At 36.6% G+C, this 5605-nt stretch overlaps 1 non-coding gene across 1 annotated transcript; it reads left to right on the top strand.

Moving 5' to 3' along the window:
• The first annotated feature begins 5264 nt into the window (after window positions 1-5264).
• Window positions 5265-5368, top strand: LOC116145697. The gene has a single exon (XR_004130410.1). It is a non-coding gene; the product is annotated as a small nucleolar RNA R71 (small nucleolar RNA).
• The last annotated feature ends 237 nt before the right edge of the window (window positions 5369-5605 follow it).

Raw genomic sequence — 5605 nt, 5'->3', positions numbered from 1 at the left:
TAATATAGATATCGTTTACATGAGCCAAGATCCAAGGTATAATTTTACAATTCATATTAAAATAAAATCTGCAGAAAAATAAATCTAAGTTTAAAGAAAACAAACACATGTTGGAGGCTTCTCCAAATTTGTCAACGAATGTTTTGCTATCGATCCAAGTGTAGGATCGAATCCACGTAGTCCACACGAAGACAATCTCAAAAGAACTAAGGAGGGATTTGCTAGATCCTCCTTAGCCTTAAGAATCAAGAAGANAGAATTTTATTATTTATAACATTACATTATAAATTTACGGTATGATTACTTAATTAATTATAACATTCTATTATAAACAATATTACAATACTTAATTAAATGATTAACAATTTAATTAATTATAATATTACATTATAATTAAACCCTAAACCCAAATAGTATATTTGTTAGGGGTGTATTTGTAAACTTTTAAGGTATTTTTGTCATTTTTTAAACTAATAGGGGGGTAATTGATTTTTTATAGGGTACCCCAAAAAGGAACCGGAACCTGCATTTTAGGTTTCGGTTCCTTGAATTGAAGAACCTGCATTGTGTGGTTCCGGTTCCGGTTCCGGTTCCCTCGGAAATGGAGGGTACCCGGAACCGCTCACCCCTATTTGGGGGTTTAGTTAGCTGGAAGAGCTCCAAGCAAAGCATTGTAGCAGACTTTACAATGGAAGCTGAGTATATTACATTATCTGATGCGGCCAAGGAGGCAGTCTAGATTAAGAAGTTCTTCACCGAACTTGGTGTGGTTTCCGTGATTGTTGATCGGATAGATGTCTATTGTGACAACAATGGAGCAATTGCTCAAGCAAAGGAACCAAGGTCTCACCAGAAGTCCAGACACATACTCAGATGTTTTCATCTCATTAGAGAAATGGTTGAGAGGAAAGATGTACAGATCAGTAAAGTGCATACTGATGACAATCTCGCCGATCCACTGACGAAGCCTCTGTCGCAGCAAAAGCATGAAAAACACTTAAGGTCAAGGTCAAGGTCATTCGATATTAAATACATGAATGATTGGCTATAGTACAAGTGGGAGATTGTTAGAGTAGGTGCCCTAGAGCCAATAAATTATTGTAAAATTGACTATGTAATAAATATTTATTTATCAATAAAAGGAATATTCTTCTATATCATGTATGTAATGATATATGTCCTTAGGATGGTAGAACCATGATGAGGGTATCAAGTGTTTCAAATCTTGATAGTGAGAACCCTATGATCACTATGGTGGCCATTCTAGAAACGTATGTAGCCCTAGTATTATTCTAACCAAGGACATAGATAATACGGTAAGGCTATCATAGTGTTAAACGATCCTGTCGAAAGGCAATGACTGGTCTCACTTGTCAAAGTTGTTTGCTGACAACCTGGTGCAACGCGTGGGTGCTTGCTAGAGGCAAGTTCATTGGACAGACCCACCAGAGGATTCCATATGGATGGTAACCCTAGTGTCTATGGAATAAATCCTCTAACGGATGGTGGTGCATATGATCCTTAGACTTGAGATCACCGGAGCGCCTTGTGTATCAATTGTTGTAGTTTGACACTAGCCCAACATAGTTCTATTCAGAGCTATCAATACGATAGTGATTGGCTACATTGAGAAGTGTATTGAGACTATGGTGGATCGATAAATGATTCATCACTCCTAGGTACGGGAGAAGTTATCTCACTGGGTAATTTAGTAAATGACAATGACACTAAATCTGTGGCCACAGTGAGATTGAGTTGAGGCTCAATCCAATATAATATTCTTGTCATTGATCTAATAACTGAATACAAACATGTCAAGGATATCTAAGGTTGACACTATTTATGTACCTCAGTCTCGATGAGATAACAGTTGATGAAAGGATTTGATTGCACGGTAACCAAACAATTGACAGGCTGCGGTTTCGCTGAATCCGAATCTATCGGGTGGCCATGATGCCTTGCTAGGGGCCAATCTTCATTTGTGTGTAGTGAGACGATTAATTGGTGTTAATCACGATACTACACATTGCCGATATATGAGGAGCCTACAGGTCACACACTAATAAGATAATTTAAGAATCAATTTATAAGAAGAGTATTTTCGTCTTTTATGATGAAATGGTATTTTGGTAATTTCATAGTGCAATTAAATTTGCTGAGGTTGTTGCTTGTATTTAATGTTAATATTAATATTAAATTAGTGAGATTATATTTAAATATATCTCTGTATATATTTAAATGAATTATTATTATTAATTAAATATTAATATATTATTATATATTAATTGATTTTAATTATAATAATAATTAATTAATTAAAATACCTTAAAAGGTGTGTTTGGTTGCAAGGGTAAACTAGGGTTGGAGCCCATGGCTATTCCTAAGTGGAATAGGGTTTTAATTGTTGTACTATATAAGTGCAACTTAAAATTAAAACATGAAAGAATTATTCATTCAATTAAAAAACCCTAGCCACCCTATCTCTCTCTCTCTCTCAAGAAGAAATTTTTTTCTTGTTCTTCTTTCTTGATTCTTGAAGCTCTTGATTGTTCTAGCAAAATAATCAAGGGATCTACGGATTATCTTCGTGTGGACTTCTGTGAGTGCGATCCTACTTTGGATCGATTGGCGAAAAATCACGTGAACAGTAGATGGTGAACAGTAGATGGTGAACAGTAAATGTGAACAGTGTTTGTGTCCGAAATCAGAGATATTCGAAGGAGCCTCCAAACGTACGTAAGTATTCTAATCCTTGAATGGATTTACTTTATACAGATTTTGTTTATAACCATGTAAACGGTATAATCTATACTCGGATCTTGGCAAAGAAAGGTAATTGATTTACTGATTGAATTTTTGTTTTCCGCTTCGTATGGTAGATCAATTACTTACAGATATGGTTGGTGACATTGATAACCGCAAGAGTACCATGGGTTAGAAGATTGCTACTCTTTCTACTATAGAGGTAGAGTATGTTGCTATGATAGAGTTAGTACGGAGCTAATATGGTTACAACGGTTCCTAGAAGAATTGGGTTAGAATTATGAGAAAAACACTTTGTATTGTGATAGTCAAAGTGCAATTCACTTGGCAAAGAACTCAGTCTCCCATGCTAGGACAAAACACATAGAAGTTCGTTACCATTTCATATGCTCAGTTTTGGAAGAAGGAGTTACAATTCTCAAGAAGATTGAAGGGAGTAAAAATCCAACTGATATGTTTACGAAAGTGGTTACCATTGAGAAACTAAAGTTGTGTACAACTTTAGTTGGACTTCTCGCTTGAAGAAAGAGAAGTTGACACCGCTGCTGATGGAAGTGAAGAATTGAAGACGTGTTGAATTAGTCTCCAAGTGGGAGATTGTTGAGATTGTGGAGCCAAATTCACTCCAAATTAGAGTTGGATTAGGACATGGGTTTTCCTGATTTGTGTTTAAGTAGAATTGTTTTCTTTTAGGAATACAATTGGAAATAGGATTATAATTGTATTAGGAATTAAAATACAATTCCTATTAGGATATGAAATTTGAGTCCTATTAGGAATAGTGTCCCATGAATTACTTATAAAAAGGGGTAAAGTCCTAAAGTTAGAAATCAACAAATTGAATAGAAGGCAAAGCCACAATTAGAGAGTGAGAGCCACCAAATAGGGTTTAGTGAGGGAGTCAATTTGTGAGGCTTGAGAGATTCTTATAATTTTTCTTCTTATTCATAGTGAAATTCTGCGGTGGCAAAGTGGATGTAGCTCTCATACTAAGAATGAACCACTATAAATCTTGTGTTTGTGCATGTGGTTATTTGTTTGTCCTTTGTTCGCATTATTTTTCGTTTTCAGGGATTTAGGATTTGCTAGTATTCAATTAAATCCCCCCAACAGTATATTCAAGCGTGTGTTTTCCAATGTACAAGAGCTCTCTATTTATACATTACAATAAATTCTAGAATCATGCTAATAATTTATGCTAATGGCTAATATTAAGCTTTGCTTGATTCATAAATCAAGCATAGCCTTTTTCGAATTTAGTGTTACCTATAAGGCATGTTATGGTAAAACTACCTGGATCCTTACATTTTGGTGGAAGCTTCCTTTGTAAGACCACTGACACATTCTTTCCTACGCTTACAACCTCATTTCCCTTGAGCTTCCATTTGTTGGTATACAATTTCTTGAGAAGTTTCGCATAGCATGGTACTTGTTTAATGGCGTCCAACAGCGGTATGTTGACTTGCACTTTTTGCAAGGTATCAAAGATTTCTTGTTTATGCTCCTCCTTCTTCAATTTTGCAAACCGCTAGGAATAGGTAAAGGAGGTTCATAAGTATGAAATGGAACCTTAGATTGTACCTTAAGCGGTTGTTTTGCTTCTTTGAAGTTGGGCGCCCTATCTCCCTCGTTATTGGACTTGCTTGCTCCATCTTGAATCAGCTCATCCTTAGTCTCTTCATTATGGTTTCTTGTGAGCTTCTTCAAGTTGTTTCCTACTTCTCAATGATATAGCACTAGCATTCTCCCTAGGGTTGACCACGGTTTGAGAAGGAAGTTTACCGAATCCTTATGCCTCTAGTCTTCCAACAGTAGTGGCTAATTGACTAACTTGATTCTCAAGGTTCTTGATCTATGTCTGTGTGTCTTGTTGGAACTTTATATCCACTTGTTGGAATTGGAGAGTCTTGGTGGCTAAAGAATTCATTAATTCTTCTAGAGATTTTCCTTGAGGTGGGAGAGCATTTTGTGGCCTCACTTGATAAGGTTGTTGTGCTTTTAGATAAGGAAAACCCAGTGGATTAGTAGCGGCAGTAGCTTAATGGTTTCCTGAATAGCTAAGGTTGGGTTGATCCCTTCATCCTAGATTTTAGGTTTTAGAGAAGCGGTCATACCTCTACCTTTATTGTCCTTGAAATCCTCCCAAAGCGTTTGCTTGCTCCACATTAGGATCTTGAAGAGTATAACACATGTCAGTAGGATGACCAATGTTAAAGCAAATTCCGCATGTTTTAACTTGTCCTACTGCCATTTGTTGCACAAGTACAATTAAGGTGCTCAATTGCTGCTCAATATTAGTGGAATTGCCCACTTCATTGACCCGCTTTGGTGGTGAATTAGATCAAGAACCAAATTGAGCATTCGCAACCATAGTTGCAATCAATTTTCTTGCATTCTTAGGTGTTTTATCAACCAAAGCTCTACCACTTGCTACATCGATCATACTTCTTTCCATAGACATCAATCCCTCATAAAAGTATTGGAGTAAGAGCTGCTCCCTTATTTGATAATGAGGGCAACTAGCATAGAGTTTCTTGAACCGCTCCGAATACTCATACAAGTTTTCCCCATTGTATTGTCGAATACCATAAATCTCCTTCCAGATGAGAGTAGCTATAGAAGCTGGAAAATATTTCTCCAAAAATAGTCTTTTTATGCCATTCCAACTGTCAATGGTCCCGGATGGTAGATAGTACAACCACTCTTTAGCGTTGTCTGCTAAAGAGAATGGAAATGCCCTAAGCTTAACTTGCTCCTCAATAGTGCCACCTTGTTTCATGCTAGAACACACCACATGAAATTCCTTAAGATGTTTATTCGGATCCTCTCCAACTAGACCTCG

Source organism: Pistacia vera, unplaced genomic scaffold (assembly GCF_008641045.1).
Source record: "Pistacia vera cultivar Batoury unplaced genomic scaffold, PisVer_v2 Contig464, whole genome shotgun sequence".
NCBI classification, from domain to species: Eukaryota; Viridiplantae; Streptophyta; class Magnoliopsida; order Sapindales; family Anacardiaceae; genus Pistacia; species Pistacia vera.
The sequence above is the reverse complement of the archived record's forward strand: the minus strand, read 5'-3'. Positions and strand labels throughout refer to the sequence as shown.